The sequence below is a fragment of the Acinonyx jubatus genome, chromosome A1, assembly GCF_027475565.1.
Source record: "Acinonyx jubatus isolate Ajub_Pintada_27869175 chromosome A1, VMU_Ajub_asm_v1.0, whole genome shotgun sequence".
Classification (NCBI taxonomy): domain Eukaryota; kingdom Metazoa; phylum Chordata; class Mammalia; order Carnivora; family Felidae; genus Acinonyx; species Acinonyx jubatus.
In genome coordinates this window covers 158854056-158874544 of record NC_069380.1, presented here as the reverse complement: position 1 = coordinate 158874544, position 20489 = coordinate 158854056, and the positions used below count along the sequence as shown (strand labels likewise).

Here is a 20489-nt window from a genome sequence, read left to right as displayed (position 1 = left end):
GCTGTAGAGCCCAAAAGAAACAGGCCTTGGTCTGTATGTGATGGAACTAATAGGGTTACAGCTGGAGGCTGAAAGTCAGCTATACTCCCCATAAAATGCTTCCAAAGAGGTTCGAGCAAAGCACTTTAATGGCAGTAGCAATCTACCCATTACAACTCATACATGCACTTTTCTAAGTTCTTGTATGGTTTTCTGGGGCCTCTTTCTGAGGAAAGTTACTGACTCCTTTTTTTCCACTGTTGTAATTGGGACCACAATGGGGTAGGAATTCCAAGATAACCTTTTAAAAAGATAGATATGCTCCAGATATTGGAACCTAATTTCTCTTTTTCTTAGAACACTGACACTAGATATTGACTTGCCATATGTGACCATGAGGTAAACAGTGATAAGAATGTAGAAAATACATAAGGGGAAAAGAGGGCACTGTAAAAATTAAAATAAGTATATCTGATGAAGCTAAACACAGAAGTTCCAGTCTCTATGATTCCAAAAATCAGAATATTTAAGATGAAAATATAATTAATGGAGAATTAAAAGTTAAAACTAGACAGATGAAGTAAAAATTGAATTCAAGCATATCCCCAAAACGTTATAATTATGCAAAGGAATTATAAGATAGAAAACACAAAATAGAATTTGAACTATAGAGGATAAAAAAATGGTCCATTAGGCTTCTAATAATAATTTCAGAAATTTACAGACAACTTAAAGAATATACCATTTCACAAGACAATACCAATAATTTTTCAGAACTAAAATAATGTGTTATCCAACTAAATAACAACAAAACTGTAATGGGTTTCAAATGGGTCAAAAGCTAATTTCCACTAAGACACACAGAATCAAAATGACTGACTTAGCAAGTAAAAAAGATGTTGGTAATAAATAACATTTAGTGATAGCATTCTGATCACAGCGAGCAAAAATGTGTTATTTTAATAAAATCTTAAAAGTGCTGAAGGGAATTTACTATGAAAATTATGAATATAATTTTATTCCAGCTGCACTATTATTATTAAATAATGTAAGTGAAATTAAAAGTTTTAGATGTAATGAAAGCCAGATAATATGCCATCCAACTCAACAAGCAGGAGAGGAGACCCAGAGAGAAAGAACGAGGTATAAGAAGTAAAGAAAATGGTAAAATCTATGGAAATAAATATATAAATATAAATATAAACATATAACATCCATATGTTATATGTATGTAACTACTCTGTAAATATATTGACAATAACTCAGTGTGGGGTGGTTAAAAATACACTTTAAAACTGCATTAGTTTAAGTCTTTCAAAATACTATTTTCTAGCACTACAAGAGAATAAAAATATCTATTATTTCAACATACTCTAAAGACTGTTTTAATAACTAAAGTAATCTTAAAAATCTCTGTCAAATTGATAGAAGCAAAAAAAAAATGAATAGGATACAGAACACATATTTTGGAATAGATCTCAGCATATGGATATTTTAGGTAAGGCATTTGTTGGGCAGGGTATCCTATGCGTGGTAGGATGTTGAGTAGCATCCCTAGACATACCTCGTTGATGCTAGTAGCACCCCTCACTGTCACTGCTGGGACAACCAAAAATAGCCTCACTTGAGAACCAATGATCTAAAATAAGGCAGAAAAGGAGAAAAAGAAAAGATGCTCAATAGAAACAGTATACATGTTAAGGACAATTTCACATATATTAGTGACCATAATGTAAGGTTTAAAAATCATTTAAACAGACTCTTGAAATGTATTTTTAAAATTACAGCAATACACGGTTTCAAAAAGTCTTACCTAAATCATGATTCAGAAGGTTAGAAAATCAAGGAATGGGCTGAGAAAAATTGTAGACAAATCTATAAACGAAAGGCAATATAATAATCTCATGAGGATTTAAACAGAAGAGTATAGAAATAAAGGACAGTATCTAAATATAATTACTCATCAAGATATAAAAAGCATGTATTGTTACATACCTTTTACAATAGACTAAAAATTTTAATACCTGAATGTTAAAATTCAAGTAATAAAAGTATATTTAACATCAATTTGTCTCAAAATGAACCAGCCAGGAGAAAAAATAAGTATTAAGAACACTGATTTAACAGCAGTTTATACAGAATACATATTAATATTCTACATATTATAAATGCATATTTTATAACATGAAATACAAAATGTATATATCTATATCCACATATATAGCAACAAATATGCATTCATATGATGACATAGATCTCAACATGTTCGTAATAACCCCACAACCACTATCAAACATAACCCTTTTCCAAAATGTGATCATCATTTAGGGCACAGAAAGTCATATTTATAAGAAATGGTGACAAAAATAGTATTCACCACCATACAAATCCTCTTCTTTAAAAATAATATAATTCAATTAAAAAATCACTGATTTTAAAAAGCCCCTCCCCATCCTGTTGCATTTTGGGAACTTAAAAATAAATACATCTAAAAAGCTCTTCCAGTAAAAATGAAATCATAATCGGAATTACAAAATAATTATAGATACAAAAAGATGAAAGTAAGAGCATGTCTCTTCCCCTAAACCCTCTACTCCTATTTTCATGGTTGAGGAAGAGACCCACACATTGGTGTAACACCCAGCTTCCTCATTAGTCATTCAGTCCATCAAACGCTAGCAAAAGAAAGCACAGAGCTAGAGTAGCTTTTCTCCTAGAGGAGCAACTAAAACCCTCTTATAAAACAACTGGGATTAAGCCCATTTCTCCTAGAAACTTATAGTCCTCAGGATAGGACTGAACACGGGGCTAAAACCTTACTTTCCCTTGACCTCTACATACCCAATGAAGAAGAGAAACCCAGAAACTCCCTGGGTCATATGCCATATTACTCAAATCCTTCCTACCAGTATCTGCAAAAATCTGTTAGAACAAATCTCATTATGTCTTTATCTCAGTTACCAAGAAACTTCTAAACTGCCATGTTATCTTTCTGTTTTTACACCTGAATCCAGTAAAGCTTTATACATCTCTATTATTTCTCCTTTTGCAGTCTTATATCAACTTTTTAAAATGTTTTACTCTATTCCTTGAAATTCAATGTTATGCATAAGAGTTTTGCATAAAATCTTTATACTGTCAACATATTACCTGAGTGGTCCCTTCATTCATTTTGTTCAAATTGCAATCCAACTATCACCAGGATGCAGTAATTAGTATGTGAATTCCCTCATAGTGTCTCTCATCGATGGCTTTATTTTTCTCAGTTGTGGCTTTATTTTTCTGAGTCCTTATATCACTGTTTTGTAAATGAACTAGGTATTCTTTTATTTTTTCATTTTTATTTGGTAAATTTTATTTATTTATTTTTGAGAGAGAGAGAGACACTGAGCACAATTTGGGGAGAGGGGCAGAGAGGGAGAGATAGAATCCCAGAGCCTGACGAGGAGATTGAACTCATGAACCATGAGATCATGACCTAAGCTGAAATCAAGAATTGAACACTCAATCAACTGAGCCACCCAGGCACCCTCGTATTCTTATATTTCCAAAATAAAATTTAGAACATATTCCCACCTTTTTGGTAGCCATGTTCAAATATAATCCCCAATAATTCTCATCTCTTGGTATTCACACTTTTGTGTAGTCCTCTTCCACAATGTGGGAAGTGATAAAAGTGTGAGTTTCAGAGTAGGTCATTAAAGACTTTGAACCCTCTGCCTTTTTTCTCTTGAATCACTTGCTGTGGATCTGGCAGTCATGTCCTGAGGACCCATAGACCAGCTCTATAGACAAATCCACAAGTCCATATTTTTACTAACTGAGATTTTCTTCCACCCACCAGCGTCAACTTGCCAATCATATGAGTGAGCAATTTTAGAAATAAATCTTGCAGGTCCAATAAAAATAACTCTGATGACCCAGTCAAGGATGACATGAAAGTTGCAACGTCATAAGAGACATTCCCAAGGCAGAAACATGAAGAAATGGTACTCTTAAATGCCTGACCAACTCTCATAAATATTTGCTGTGTTTTTATGGTCCTAAATTTTTATTTAATTGCTGTACAGCAAAATTTAATACAATCATTTTTCCTAAAATCTCCAGCTCTGTTTCTCAGGTCATCAAGCTATATTAACCACCACATCTCATTGCCATTATCATATGCTGGTCCTGAGATGTCACCCTTGATTTTGTAACGATTTTAGCTACTGTCTCACTGTTCCTCTTTTACATACCACTTTGATAGTAATTCTTGGAAGCTTCGATATATACACAGATAATCCTTTCTATACTCTAGCCATTCATTCTTTAAACTTTGATCCTCCAATTATTTTGTCCATATCCTTCCTTTAGCCACTTACTCCAATGGTTATGCCAAAGAGTTTACAATTGTGAATTACTGTAATTTCTCTATAGTTTCAATTTCATGTATCCTAATCTGTGACCATCAGCTCCTCTCTAACTCAGTGTAGTGCCCAATGCCCACAATTCCTTAACCTTTTTAAAATCTATAATCCATGATTCCCCCCTGACTTCTCCCATTCTTCAGTCTTTTGATGGCCTAAGCTCTGACTTGTACTAGAGTACCATATGCAACACAAAAGTCCTTGTGAAAGTCAATGATGATATCTCAGTGCTTAGTCCAAAAGGTAAATTTTCACATTTACACGTCTCACATTTCAACCTTCCCATGGATGGCCTTTGATACAACTGATAGCTCCTTCCTTGATGCACTTTTTTCATTTTATTTTCAAAACATCAGATTCTCTTTGTGTTCTTCTTGACTAGTTGTTCTTTTAAAATCTTTGTTTGGTGGTTTCTTCTCTTTTATCTGAACTTACCTAAATTCTTTAGGGTTCTGCCTTTGGTACTCTTTTCTTTCTATGTGGTGTTTTTTGGAGGTAGCATCCATTCTAATGATTTTAATAACATCTCTAAGTTGACAAATTCCAAGTTTATTTCTCTATTATAAACTTCTCTTGAACTCTAAAAAATCCCAACTATCTACTCCACATTTCAAGTTAGATGTGCACAACTTTTCTCATACTCAACACATTAAAAACCAAAATTCAAAATATTTTCTTCCTTTAAATACAGATCACCTCTTCTCCACTGCTAATCATCCATACATTTGGCAAGTATTGTGGAATCATAACTGTGTACTCTATTCCTCTGTCACACCATATCCAGTCCATTAGTACATCCTATATTCTCTACTTTGAAAATGTATACAAGTTATGTCCAATCTCATTATTGCTACCATTATCTCTGAAAGCATTTCTGATTCTTCCCTATGACCCTTTAATCTGTACTTAACAATAGCCAGGTTTATTATCTAGTTATGTAGTCTTGGCTAACTTCTGGACTAACTATTCTTTCTTCAGTTTTTGTTTAAATGCGACCTTTTCAGTGAGACATGCTCTACCTTTCCTATCTGACATCTCATTGGATCACTACTTCCCTCCCAATCTCTTATCCTCACTTGTTTTAGATTGTCTATGGCACTCTTCACTTTCTAACATAATCATGCAATTTTATTATTTTTGTTCTTTTTATTTCTTATTCTTTCCACTGCCCCCACCACCAAAAAAAAAAAAAAATCCTTACTGTGAGCTCCATAGGGGCAGGGGCAATTCTGTTTCTGTTTTTTAATATTGACATATCTCAAATATCTAAAATGATTACTGTCAAAAATTAGACAATACATAAATATCTTAAATAAGTTAATAAAGTATTGCTGGTCAAACTGAAGGATGTTAGTAACTATTTAGAATGTAATCTTGCTATGTAAATACATGTAACAGAAGCAGTTGAAAGACTGAAAATACATTAAGCATTAAAATAATTAATCTATAAAAAAGGAAAATTAAGTGAGTAAAAATGCAGATATCATTGTAGTAGAATAAAAACTATTTCTGTGAAATATGAATAAAATAGGTAAACCTTTTATAATCAAAATCAATGGAAGTATATGTTCATATGTAATGTTAGGAATAAAAATGGAAACATAGAGGTAAAATACAAATGACAAAAAAGAATATTATGCCAACAGCTTTTTGAAAATTGAGGTGAGACAGATATTATCAAAATATTAACTTATTGAAGACCAAGAAAACCTAACTATATCAATAGATAAAACAGAATTAACACATAATCCTAAACTATGACAAACAACAAAAAAACTAACTCAGATGATTGAAAGCTGAATTTTCTTTCTTTCTTTCTTTTCTTTCTTTCTTTCTTCCTTCCTTTCTTTCCTTCCTTCCTTCCTTCCTTCCTTCCTTCCTTCCTTCCTTCCTTCCAAGTTTATTTATTTATTCTGAGAGAGAGAGGGAGGGTAAGAGAAAATCCCAAGCAGGCTCCATGCTGCCAGCAAGGAGCTTGATGAGGGGCTTGAACTCATGAACTGTGAGATCATGAGCTGAGCCAAAATCAAGAGTTGGACACCCAACCAACTGAGCTACTCAGGTGCCCCAAGAAGCTGAATTTTCTAAATTCTTCTGAAAACAAGTACCCCTATAGATCACAACAGAAACAGAAATAAAGATACGCAAGTCAGTTTTTGAGACTGATATGACTATCATAAACTACTGGCATTCAACATAAGAAAAACCAGAGGGTTCCTTTAAAGTATTAAAATAATATATTAGGCAAAAAATCCAGCATTTAAAAAAAGCAATCTACTCCAAGGAGAGGTTATTTCAGAAATGCAGGAATGCTTCAGTGTTCAAGAAAAAAATAAAAATTTTACAAAGGAAAATTTTATTCAATCAGTACATTATTAGAAAAAGTTCGTTATTCATTCATGATAGAAATGTCTAAGAAACTAAAATTGGAAGGAAAAATCTTAACCCCTCCCCAAAATAACATGTCAAAAACTTTAATAAATATAATATCTAATTTAGAAACTCTAAAAGCTAATTAATTGATTAATGTCCAAGTCAAGAAAAGAACACGACCTCCTGAGAAACTCTTGCATGTGACTAAAAATATAAATATATAAGTAAACATCCATATGTGAACAAATGACTAATATGACATAGGAAGAATAATGTGTGTACTTGATAAAATATATCTGTACACAATGACATGGGTAGATGCTAAAAGCATAATGATATCAAAAATATCTAAAATGCATATATAATCAATATATTAAATCAATAAAATTACATAAAAGGCCTTTATGCACATTGACTGTTACCCATCATTTGTTACATCATTAAAAATATATACATTTTTACTTTTTTATTTCAAAAATGTTTATTTAATCATAAATAGTTTACTTTAGGACTTAGTGCTTTGCTTTTTCTTTGAATATGAGTCTATTGTGTAATTTCATATAGGTTTATTTTCTTTTTTATAATACACAGCATTATAGACAATTTCCAGTTTATTTTATTTACAGCAAGAATTTAAAAACATCTCCATATCAATCCAAGTATAATATAAGATGCTTCTAGATTTGTATATGTTCCCCCAATTTTTTTTTTTTTTTTTAGCGTTTATTTATTTTTGAGACAGAGAGAGACAAAGCATGAACAGGGGAGGGCCAGAGAGAGGGAGACACAGAATCGGAAACAGGCTCCAGGCTCTGAGCTGTTAGCACAGAGCCCGACGCGGGGCTCGAACTCACGGACCACAAGATCATGACCTGGGCTGAAGTCGGCCGCTTAACCGACTGAGCCACCCAGGCGCCCCTATGTTTCCCCAGTTTTATGAACGTGTCTTTCTTGTGCTAAACTTTTTAGGGGGAGCTTTTCAAAACATGAAATTTAGTTGTAGGAAAAAAGTATTGTTTATTTGCATTTCCTGCATTGTATAATACTTAATTAAGTTGAATAAATTCAGATGAAGTATATATGACATAAATAGATTTAGAATAAAAATGTCAAAGCTTTGTTAAACCTACAACCCATTTGGTGAATGAAGTAACATTAGCAGGGAGTACATTATGAACTGTGAACATTCAATATTCTGTGGAAACAATGTATTTTACACAGGTGAGGAAAACTACTTGCTAAAAATCAGCAAATAGCTTTATCAGCAATTAATAGAGCATCTGCTATATGCTGCTGACGGATACATATATAATTAGTAAAAATGTAAATATATAAACTGCAGAGATACAAATAAAATTCAGGAGAATGCTTGCTTCTTTGGAAGTCAAATTAATGTGGTTAAGGAGGGACACAGAAAATTCCTGTGTTACTAATATTTGGTTCCCCGAAGAAAGAAAATTAAATTATAAAGCAAATATGGTGAAATGTCAATATTCTAAAATTACAGTGTATGAGAAAATGGATTCCATTTTATGCCTATGTATTTAAATTTTACAGAAAAGAAAAATAAAGGAAAATCACCCATGCTCTTACCATTTAAAGAGTGAATATGATTAAAATATTAGATTGTGGCACCTGGATGACTCAGTCAGTTGAGCATCCAAGTCATGATTTCAACTCAGGGCATAATTCCAGGGTCATGGGGTTGAGCCCTGCATAGATATATAGAGATAGAGATAGAGATAGAGATAGAGATAGAGATAGAGATAGAGATAGAGATAGAGATAGAGATATATCTCCATAAAAAAGGTATAAAAATATAGAATATATTTCTTATATTCTAGATAAAAGTTTAAACATATATAAATATAAATAATCATTCACAATTTGTAGTAAATAGATTATATTTTCTCTTGCCCTCATAGATCAGTGAAACCTAACTTAAAATCTTACTTGGTTACTAGCTCAGGAAAGTGTCATTTAAAGCTGAGTTAAAACAATAACAGAGACCAAATTCTACTTTCTTATGATTGACATCATGCAAAAAGAATCTTTGGAAAGCCATGGCTAAACACAATCATTTAGGAGCCAAACTCAGGCACCATCTCTATAGGGTGGGGCTGCAGACTTCACAGGATTCACATCACCTGTCCAGGAATCTGTAAAATCTATTTCCAAAACATTTCAGGTGATACTTTTTAAAGGCCTCACTAAATCTTTACACCTTTGCATGCAAGAGTCCAGACCATCACAAAGAACCCATTCTAACACCTATTACTACAGCAACAAGTTACAGTTTTCACTAATTATAACACACTTATGAAGTTCACAATTTTAATTAGGCTCATACTATTCACTGACATGTAACAAAAATGATTCTAGAGCCTATGCTTCAAGTGAGGACTCTCCATTGTAGTGTGGATTATTAAGGCACTTGACAGCCCCTTTGAAGCTTAAACCGCGGTAGACTAACACAGTTTATTCAACCTATTCTTTTCTACATAAGCACTATGTTACTTACAATATTTGAAACTACAAATAATGTTACAATGATAACTTTGCCTAAAGGTATTTTCATTGTATAAGACAGAAATCTTCAGGGTAGATTCCTAAAGTAGGATTTCTGGGTCAAAAGTTACATTAATGTGTAGTTTTGTTAGGTATTGTCAAATTCCAGCCACAAGGGACATACCTGCTTGCATTTCCACCGGCAATGTTGACATTGACAGCACATCAGCACTCTATTTTCATACTTTTAATTTGTTTTCCAATTTGATGGGTAAGAAACAGTATCTCATTGTTTTGATTGAATTTCTTTAAATATGAGTGAGTTTGAAAATGTTTTTATACTTTCAAAACCCATTTTTCTGTCTTTTCTGTTAACTATTCATATATTTTTCTCTTGGTTTCAATCAGGGTTTGCTACTTAATCCATCAGTTTTAAGCCTGTTTTTAACATTAGGAATATTAGTACTTTGTTTTGAATATTGCAAAAGTTTCTTCCCAATTTCACAGTTTTCACTAATTATTTTATGTTGATTTTCATAAGGCAGAAGCTTTAAATTTTTTTACATACTCAAATTAATTAATATTTTTACTTGTTGCCTCTGGATATTTAAAATCTTGGATAGAAATCATTTCCCTGCCCTGAGATTTAAGAGAATTTCACCCATATTTCATTGTCATACGTGTATGGTTGTATGTTTTTGACATTTGTATCTCTAACTGGATTTATTTCTTTACACATGACGTGAGATATGTGTTTTTATTAAAAATGACTACCAAGATATTCAAGAATTTTAATTAAAAGTCTGAATAGCCAAAGTAATCTTCAGAAAGAATAAAGCTGGAGGCACCATGCTTCCTGATTTCAAAGCATATTACAAAGCTATAATAATAAAAACAGCATGGTATTGACATAAAAACAGATACATATTTCAGTGGAACAGAATAGAGAGCCCAGAAATAAACCCATACATACATTGTCTATTAACTTGGACAAAAAAGCCAAGAATATACACTAGAAGAAAAGTCTCCTTAATAAATCGTCTTTGGAAAACTGAACAGCCCCATGCAAAAGAATGAAACTGGACCACCATTTTGCACCATACACAAAAGTCAACTTGACATGGATTAAAGATTTGAATGTAAGGCTTGAAAACATAAAACTCCTAGAAGGAAATATAGGTGGTATGCTCCTTATCATAGGCCTTGGCAATTATTTTTTGGATTTGCCACTACAAGCAAAGACCACAAAAGCAAAAACAAACAAGTAGGACTATATAAAAGGCGATCAGTAACAAAATGAAAAGCCAACTCACAGAATTGGAGAAAATATCTGCAAATCATATAATAAGGGGTTAACATCTACAATGTATTAAAACCTCATATAAATCTATACCAAAAAAAAAAACCCAAAAAACAAACAAAAACCCAATCTAATTAAAAAATAGGAAGAGGAGATGAATACACATTTTTCCAAAGAAGACATACAAATGGCTAATAGGTACATGGAAAATGCAAATCATGAAAATGCAAATCAAAATCATGATGAGATATTACCTCACACCTGTTAGAAAGTTTTTATCAAAACAAACAAAACAAAACCTACAAGCATTGGTGAGAATGAGGAGCACAGGGAACCTCTGGTGGGAATGTAAATTGGCACAGGCACTATGGAAAACAGAATGGAGGTTACTCAAAAAATTGAAAATAGAACTACCATATGATCTAGTGATCCCACTTCTGGGTATTTAACACAAGGAAATGAAAACACTAACTCAAGAACTAACTCTCTCTCCCTCTCTCTCTCTCTTTATATTCAGCCATAAAAAAGAAGGGAATCTGGTATTTGCAACAACATAGATTGAGCCTGAGGGCATTATGCTAAGTAAAACATCAAGCAGAAAAGGAAAAAATACCATATGTTCTTAGTTATATGTAAAATTTTTAAAAGAAAAAAAGGAATTTACACAGAGAACAAATTGGTAGTTGCCAGAGGGAGGGTGTGAGGATAGTTGAAATAGGTGAAGGGGGTCAAAGGGGACAAAATTCTGGTCGTGAAATAAATAAGAGATGGAGATGTAGTGTACAACATTGAATATACTTAATACTGTATTATATATTTGAAAGTTGCTAAGAGAGTAGATCTTAAAAGTTCTTATCACAAGAAAAATGTGCATAACTTTGTGTGGTAACAGATGCTAACTAGACTTGTGTGGTGTTCACATGACAGTTCTGAATATACATACGTCAAGTCATCATGTTGTACACTTGAAACTGATATGATATTATGTCAGTTGTATCTGAAAAAAATAGTGGAAAAAGTCTAAATTATATCAGACCTCAAGAAAATATTGGGGGCTCCTGGGTGGCTCATTCGGTTAAGCGTGCGACTGGGACTCAGGTCATGAGCTCAAGGTTCTTGAGTTTGAGCCCTGTGGCGGGCTCTGTGCTGACAGCTTAAAGCCTGGAGCCTGCTCCGGATTCTGTGTCTGCCTCTGTCTGACCCTCCTCCGCTTGCTCTCACTCTATCTCTCTCTCTCAAAAATAAATAAACTTTTAAAAACACTAAAAAAAAAGAAAATATTGGAACTCTATTGATTACATAATTAGGACCTGCTTCCCGTCTAAAATGGAAGGAATGAGAAAGAATAGGGGAGAAAAAATAAAGCTTTAGTCAAACCACCATATAAATATACAACATCCAGAACTTAATATTCCAAGTTCCCTTTGGCACAATAGTGGTGCGGGGGTCAGAAACACATGTACAATAATTCTTTTTTAGAAGCCTATTGTTGACATTTGGTATGTGCTCAGGGATGAGATACCTAGAAAGAGTGTTTCAATATTACAGGGGGAAAAAAGTCAGACAAGTTACAAATTCACAACTTACCTAAAACCTATTTAGGCAATGAGGTTTCCGGCTAACAAATAGAGCAAAATCTGAAGAGATGGCCGCAGGGAAAGATTGGACGCAAGCATTGTTACCAGACAATGAGATACAAGGAAGCGTTTATTCAGCATAGGTTGTGAACTGGTCGACATCACGCATGTATTGCTGAGGGAGCGTGAAGCCCTTGTGGCCACAGAAACTGGTGAGTCTACTTCCTCTTTAGGGTTTTCTCCTTGAGCCCCAACAGGTGCTCCTGGAAATTACTGGAGAAAGTTGTACAAAAATGCCCTTAATGTTGCAGACTTAGAGGAAGAATGGCAGCTACTGCATGAAGGGTACGTAATTCTACTACTTTCTCTCTCCATTCTATCCCTTCTGGAAGAAAATTTTCAATATGTGGATGTTGAGAGCCATAAGTACTATCACTATTGGGCACTGAAGTAAACATATTACATCGAAAGGAAAGGAACAGAAACACAAAACTAAAAACAAAAATTTGCCCCTGGAAGAGGAACGGAAATCTAAGAGATGGGCCCAGAAATACATCTAGAGAAGGGCAGGGGCACAGATAAAATTCATAGCTGATACTCAGGGACCTGGTGCTTATCTAAGACAAAGGCTAAATCAAAAAAACAAAGTACATTCTCCCCTCAACACCAGGCTAACAAGAGTTGAATACTGTATGTGAGTTCTCCAGAGAAAAGACCCAATAGAGTGTGTACACAGTACTTCCAGATTGCAGAATTTTCTGATTAAGTTTTCAGGCACAGAACAACTGCTTTCTGCCCTGTCTGCTTCTCACTCGCTGCAATAGACCTTTAGGGGTTGCCAATGCCTTATGTGCACGATTGCTTATAAAATATTAGGTTCATGCATTTTTTATAGTTCTTTTTTTCTCCATGATTATAATGCCTCATGCCCTGGCAGTGTGGTAGTGCTGAACTGTGTATTATTATTACCTCCCTGACTCACTTAGAACTCAGTAAGACCTACGTTACTACTTTCTCTTTAAATTTTAAATATTTTTCAGGAGTCAGAAAATGATTAGACTCTCTAAAGCATAATATCATTGATGAATCTGGGGCTTTTTCAGTGTCTTAATCTATTCTTTGAGATCTTAGCCCCTTGATTTCTGGTTCTCTTTGATGTTTTCTGACACCTTTAAAGAGCTGTTAGTTTGTTTTCAATTATTTTTTAAGTTTACTTATTTTGAGAGAAACAGAGACAGTGTGAGTAGGGGAGGGGAGAGAGAGAGAGGAAAACAGAGAATCCGAAGCAGGCTCTGTGCTGCCAGTGAACTCGCTAACTGTGAGATCATGACCTGAGCTGAAACCAAGAGTCAGACATTCAATCAACTGAGCCATCCAGCTGCCCCTGTTTGTTTCAATCTTTAAACCCAGGTTTTATTAGTTAGTGGTGGAGGTTTAGTCTTACATTTTGCCGAGGTCATTGATGATGTTTATTCTAGTGATGCCTTTTTTTCTATTAAATCTTTGTTCTTGGGTATGAAATTGTTTCTTGGTTACTTTTGTTATATTGCTTTTGCATTCTGTTCACTCTTCTTAAATTTTGGTGAGTCTCAAATGAGTGCATTTTTCATACATTTTAATTTGTTTGTAAACACTTAGTGATTTAAAACATGGTTTTCCTTTACTAATTGTTACTGAAGCAGTATATATGTGTGGAGGAGTGAAATATGGGATATACAGCCACAAGAGGTATAGTCCATCTTACCTCCAATGATTGTGAATTTAATGCTGAAAATTATGCTTTAGTATTTGATCATTTAGAATCTTGACTTCCTCATGCCTACTGGATCTAACAAAACCTAATCGTGTGTCTTTGCCCTCTCCTAACCACATAACTGAAATTATTACTCATGACTAAAAGACTATTTTATTGTTAAATCCTTATTCTGAGGAGATGTGAACAGTGGGAAAAAATTACCAGAAATGATTCTGATAATAAATCTTGCCTCCAAAAGATATATCCAAATCCTAATCCCTGGATTATCATATTTGGAAAGAAGATGTTTAAAGATGTAATTAAGTTTGAAGTGAGGGTATCATTCTGAACTATCCAAATGGGCACTAAATGAGTAGGAGAAAAACACTGACAGAAGATAAGACAGACATACGGAGGAGAAGGAATGTGAAGACAGAGGCAGAATCTGACAGGGATGTGAATGTCAAAGAATACCAAAGAAAGTTCAGATCCACAAGAAGCTGGAAAATGGGGAAAAAAATAGATTCTTTCCTAGAGACTTTATAGGGAGTACATACCTGCCAATACCATGATTTTGGACTTCTGGCATCCAGAACTATGAAAGAATAAATTTCTGTATTTTACATGCCCTCAAATTAGGGTAATTTGCTATATAGTATTCCTAAGAAAGTTACCTTCCTCTGTCTGGAGATATTACTTCTAGTTTTTGAGTATCTGTGACCAATCATTTTTCCCCCAGTATATCATCCTATATACTTAGAAAAAATTTGTTAACTTCTTCAATATTATCTAATCCACTGGCCATTTTTCAGAGATGCCTCATGAAATCTGGGCCATTGAGTGACTTTATCACTTAGAAACAGAAGAAAAGGCTGCCTGTCATAGTGCTCAATCCACTAACTTGAAACAATCTTTACCATATTCTGAATATACTAATTCTAATCCATTTACTTAATAGTTAATATATTAAAATCAAGTTATTCAGCAGTGCCTGGGTGGCTCAATCAGTTAAGTGTCCAACATCAGCTCCGGTCATGATCTTGCAGTTCATGAGTTTGAGTCCCATGTCAGGTTCTGTGTCTCTCTCTCTCTCTCTCTGCCCCTCCCCAACTCATGCTCTGTCTCTGCCTCGCTCTCAAAAATAAACATTATAAAAAATTTTTTTAAAAAGAATCAATAATCACGGGGCTCGAACTCACAAACCGCGAGATCATGACCTGAGCCGGTCGGACGCTTAACTGACTGAGCAACCCAGGCGCCCCTCAATTTTATTTTTAATGGTTCATTTTCATTTTACTTAGATTGCTTGAATAAAAAAATGGATTATCATATAACACGTAATAAAAATACTACAATTAGTTTTCTGCTCTAATGTGTCCCTTTCTTTATAATACATGTTTATTATTCCAACTGTGTATGAAGGAATGAAAAGTACAGAAATGAAATATTACTACTAAAAAATAATTGAAATACTACTGTAAATAAAGGGTATGGCCATCATGCTATCCAACTTAATAAGAAATTTGCTTAAGAAGGCATTTCCATCAGAATTGATATGAAAGTGTTAGTATATTTCACTAAGTTTCACTTAAAGCTACTTTCATTGCTGATGCAAAAAAAGGGGAGATAAAATTAAATAAGGAAATTATTTTCACAAGTTTCAGGGAGATTTATATTATCAAGATCTTTCTTAAGTTTCATTTTACACTATGGAGTTTTCAGAGCTTTTATTTTTAAATACATGACAGACAGGATTCGGCCTCAGAAGACTGTGCTTTGACACTATAAATCGGTCATATCACACACACTGAGATTTATCATCATTTACAGTCATTTTATACTCAAGTTAGAAGTTTAAAGCATGGTTGTTAACACTTGTATTATAGACTTTTTAGAAACCCCTAGGGTTTGTCAGTCAGCTATGCAAGTTGAAACAGTAAATAACTAACTCAATTGCTGGGACAGAAAAGACATGTTATTTTTGTAGAGTTTAACAACCAAGACAAAAAATTACTGGTCTCATGATAGAAGTTTAAGTCTTATAATTAAGCTTACTACCCTGTGACCTTGGATGTGAACTGTCCAAATGATGTTGAAAGCAGTTGCTGACTCATGTGTTCCAAGTGCCACAGAGAGAACATGACAGTGAAAACTAGTAAAAAACTCTGCCTGCCTGGAGGTATTATAAACAATGAATCATAGGAATCTAACCCCAAAACCAGGAGCACACTGTACACACTGTATGTTAGCCAATTTGACAATAAATTATATTAAAAATAAATTAAAAAAAATAAAAATAATAAAAATAAAATAAAAAGCACACATCAGGGACGCCTGGGTGGCTCAGTCGGTTGAGCATCCAAATTCAGCTCAGATCATGATCTCGTGGTTTGTGAGTTTGGGCCCCACATCAGGTTCGCTGCTGTCAGTGCAGGGCCCGCTTCAGATCCTCTGTCCCCCTCTCTCTGTGCCCCTCCCCACTCCCTCCCTCCCTCCCTCTCTCTCTCTCTCCTCTCTCACTCTCAAAAATGAATAAATTAAAAAAAAATAAAAGCCATACACCAACATAAATGAATAATTCACAGTGATTCTAAATGGTTAAATGTGTGAAAAGAGAGAACTATAGTAAGGAAAGTAATTAAGATTCAACTATTAGCTGGGCCCATTTCCTAACCCAGAAAAAGCTGACGTAATATTGTTAAGTGAAAGTTTACAATCACTTTAGCAGCGATGGAGAATTAAACTCCATTAGTCTTACTTCAAACAAGGCTTTATATCATATTAAGGAGTGAATAAACATGCTTTAAAGAGCTTGTTTCTGAGAAGTATAAGATCATTAAACAAACACTCAACAATCTGATTTGTAAATACTTTCTAGACAACACTTGGTCTCTCTGCAAGAACATGTTTACAGACCATTTTTTTTTTTCTAGAAGCCTGGAGGCTATCATGTGTAGTGGAAAAAGACCAAGAAATGAATCTCTTGGGAAAGTGGAATAGAGGATACATATCAACTGTTAGACACTGAATATGAATATCTATACATATATTATCAGATTTTACATATATCCCTTGATTACAAAAATAAGTAACTTTTTTTTACCGTTTATTTATTTTTGAGATAGAGAGAGAGTGCATGATGGAGGTAGGGGCAGAGAGAGAGGGAGACAAAGGACCCGAAGAGGGCTCTGCACTGGTGGCAGAGAACCCTATACAGGGCTCAAACCCATGAACCATGAGGTCTTGACCTGAGCCCAAGTCAGTGGGTTAACCAACTAATCCACCCAGGCACCCCTCAAATAAGTAAGTTAACTGAATCCTTAATTGAGGAATCTTACAGTAACCAAAACGGCAATTCCACAGTATAACTCCTGAACTTCAGCCATCATCAGGTCTTAATCTGGCAAATCACAATATACAACTTTGTTCCATACTCCAATTGTGATGTTGTTTGGAGTTAATATAGTTTAGTGCTTAATGCTGGCACAGCTCCTTCAAGAGCCAGGTTATGAGGTCCCAACAGGTGAGAGGTCCCTAGCTCTCCTGTGCCTGAACCAACCAGCAGATAGAACCCTGCAAGCATTTCGCTACTCCCAGTGCTTCTTTCCGCCTAGTTGTTAAGTAGCTAGTGATATAAGGGGATGATCACAGCAAATGTTTTTTTACTTTACATCCCCCTACTCCCCAAACCGACTGTTGCTCATATGAGTCCTTTAGTCTGAAACATATCTTGCTTCCTATGGGTTCTAGATTATTGAAGATCAGATGCAAGAATATTGCCAAATATACCCTAAAGTTTTATGTTTTGTTTTTCAAATATAAGACTACTTACAGACTTGCAATGTAGAGACTACATGTCAAAAAATATATACATGTTATAAGGTAAGCAATGGTATTAGTTGTTTTTGTCATAGTTATTGTTTTATTCCATTCTGGCTTAGCAATATTAGAGATTTAACATTTAGAAATCTTTGTATGTTTATGATTTTTTAAGAAAATTTTAAATATTTATATTTGACAGAGAGAGAAACAGAGCATGAACAGGGGAGGGGAAAAGAGAGACAGAGACAGAATCTGAAGTAGGCTCCAGGCTCTGAGCTGTCAGCACAGAGCCTGACAAGGGCCTCGAACTCACTAGCTGTGAGATCATGATCTAAATCGCAGTTGGATGCCTAACCGACTGAGCCACCCAGAAGCCCCTATTTAATGTTATTTTATTAAGTTGAATATTATTAGAAATTTTGATAATCATAAGTGTAATTATCACAGACTTTTAATTTTATAAATAACTTTCCATTAAAATTTTTGTATTTAGCATTAGAGGAGTTCATTACGTTAGAAAGCAGTTAAAACAATTGTATTTCTCATGATAAAAATTTTTAAATAACTGATAAAAATAATATATGTCCCAAATAAATGTTCATCCACTCTTTATTACATGGGTTCACTGGAGATTTTGATATTTTTGATTTTCATTTTTTTCTCCCCAAACATCCTCAAAACATACCTATTTTAAATCTTATTTAGTAAATTCTTTAATAATCTTAATTTAACGATTTCTTTAATTTAATAATATGTTTAATTATTCAATGTTAGATCCTCATTCTAGTTTTTCTACTAATTTAAGTACCTCATGAAATCAATTAATTTGAAAACGTATGTTGTTGAAGCCTAAGCTGCAAATAATTCAAGCAAATAGAAATTTTCAAAAGGAAATAGAACTGTATCAACAAATCAACAGTTACTTACAGGATGAGAAATTACCCAACAGAAAATGATGTGGAAATTAGATAAAATCTTTGGATGGCACACAAGCCACAAAAAAAAACGGATTTTTATTTCACATGCAAAGTCCTATTTGGAATTATACTGCAGGGCTTACTTTCTTTCATTACATCACATTGCAGAGAATATTTTTTTCATAATTTCCATTGCTTCTTTTGTTCTTTTCCATATTCTTTTCATACTCATCTGTGCACATACTGTCAAACAATCTGTTTAAACTCTAGTCTCATCTGAAATTCTAATGTTACTTGGAATAAAGTGGAAAAAATAGCATAGCAGAGCAACTCTGTTCACTGTTTAAGCTGTATTTTAAAGTCCACCTAAGAGCTAGTTGTTATATATTACAATAGACAGGTTTTGCTTCAGAGGCTGTTGACTTATTAACACTATAGTTGATTTACTGTCTTTCGTCTGTCTAGAGAATGCCTGATTCTTTTAGGAATAGGGTGAAGCTTGTTGAAAAACACTTGCCAAATAGTGTCCATTAGAGCATAACAGAGAGGAAGTTACTTCTCTTCTAGTTGAATAAGACTGAATGAGCAGTCCCGTGAACAAATACAAATTTCTGCTCTGGAAATACTGCATACAAGCAAAAGTTTAAGCACTGTGTAATTATAAAAGGATAGATAGTGATGTTTATACAATCCCCACAAAATTCAGTATTTAAGATAGTCTGGGAAAATAATTATGTAGGTAAATTCCAGTTATTTTGTTGTTTTTAGGTTGACAGATGTGTAGTGTCTACTGTTATTTTTTACTTTCTTACATGTTTTCTTAGACTATATATAGAGAGAAATCACTATGCATAAAAATAATGGCATCTAACAAATTCTGATTTGTTCTAAAGCATGATTCAAATTTTCAAGTATGTAATTACTGTTAAAAATCATACATATCTCTTTAAAATAATTTCAGAGATGGTTATAAATTGAGTTTCAGAAATATTAATATGGACTAGACTATAAAGGCAGTAAGAACCATGGACAAACTCCTGATACTCATAAAGTGCTACTTCCATCTGAATGAGTTAACTTTACAAATAATGGCATATCAATATCAACACCCAACATTATCACTACATAGTGGATCAAAAGATACACTATTCTGTATATTTTTTTCTATTGTATAAAGTGGTGATTATTTATCTCACTGCATTCAGGACAGCTATATCCCTAAAAAATTGTAACACTACAAAAACAACACAATTAAATATCCAATACAAGTAAGAAAAATAAAATTTTTAATGTGCCTCAACAGAAAAAAGAAAATCACTTCGAAGGGACACATGCACCCCAATGTTTATAGCAGCACTATCAACAATAGCCAAAGTATGGAAAGAGCCCAAATGTCTATCAGCAGATGAATGGATAAAGAAGATTTGGTATATATATACAATGGAATATTATTCAGCAATCAAAAAGAATGAAATCTTGCCATTTGCAACTACATGTAAGGAACTGGAGAGTATTATGCTAAGTGAAATTAGAGAAAGACAAAAATCATGACTTCATTCATATGAGGACTTTAAGAGACAAAACAGATGAACATAAGGGAAGGGAAATAAAAATAATATAAAAACAGGGAGGGGAACAAAACAGAAGAGACTCATAAAAACGGAGAACAAACTGAGAGTTACTGGAGGGGTTGTGGGAGGGGGGGATGGGCTAAATGGGTAAGGGGCTTTAAGGAATCTACTCCTGAAATCATTGTTGCACTATATGCTAACTAACTTGGATGTAAATTTTAAAAAATAAAACAGAAAAGAAAAGAAAAGAAAAGAAAAGAAAAGAAAAGAAAAGAAAAGAAAAGAAAAGAAAAGAAAA

General features: G+C 33.8%; 1 long non-coding RNA gene across 6 annotated transcripts in view; it reads right to left on the bottom strand.

Annotated features, from left to right (window-relative positions):
- Positions 1–20489, bottom strand: part of LOC113603364 (uncharacterized) — a 187992-nt gene that overhangs the window by 73311 nt on the left and 94192 nt on the right. For 4 of the 6 annotated variants that reach the window (XR_008299838.1, XR_008299834.1, XR_008299839.1 and 1 more), the window contains one exon: positions 1544–1618. This is a non-coding gene — a long non-coding RNA (uncharacterized LOC113603364). Of the gene's footprint in view, positions 1–1543; positions 1619–1792; positions 1855–20489 lie in introns of all 6 variants that reach the window. The other 2 variants (XR_008299836.1, XR_008299837.1) reach the window with 1 other exon arrangement.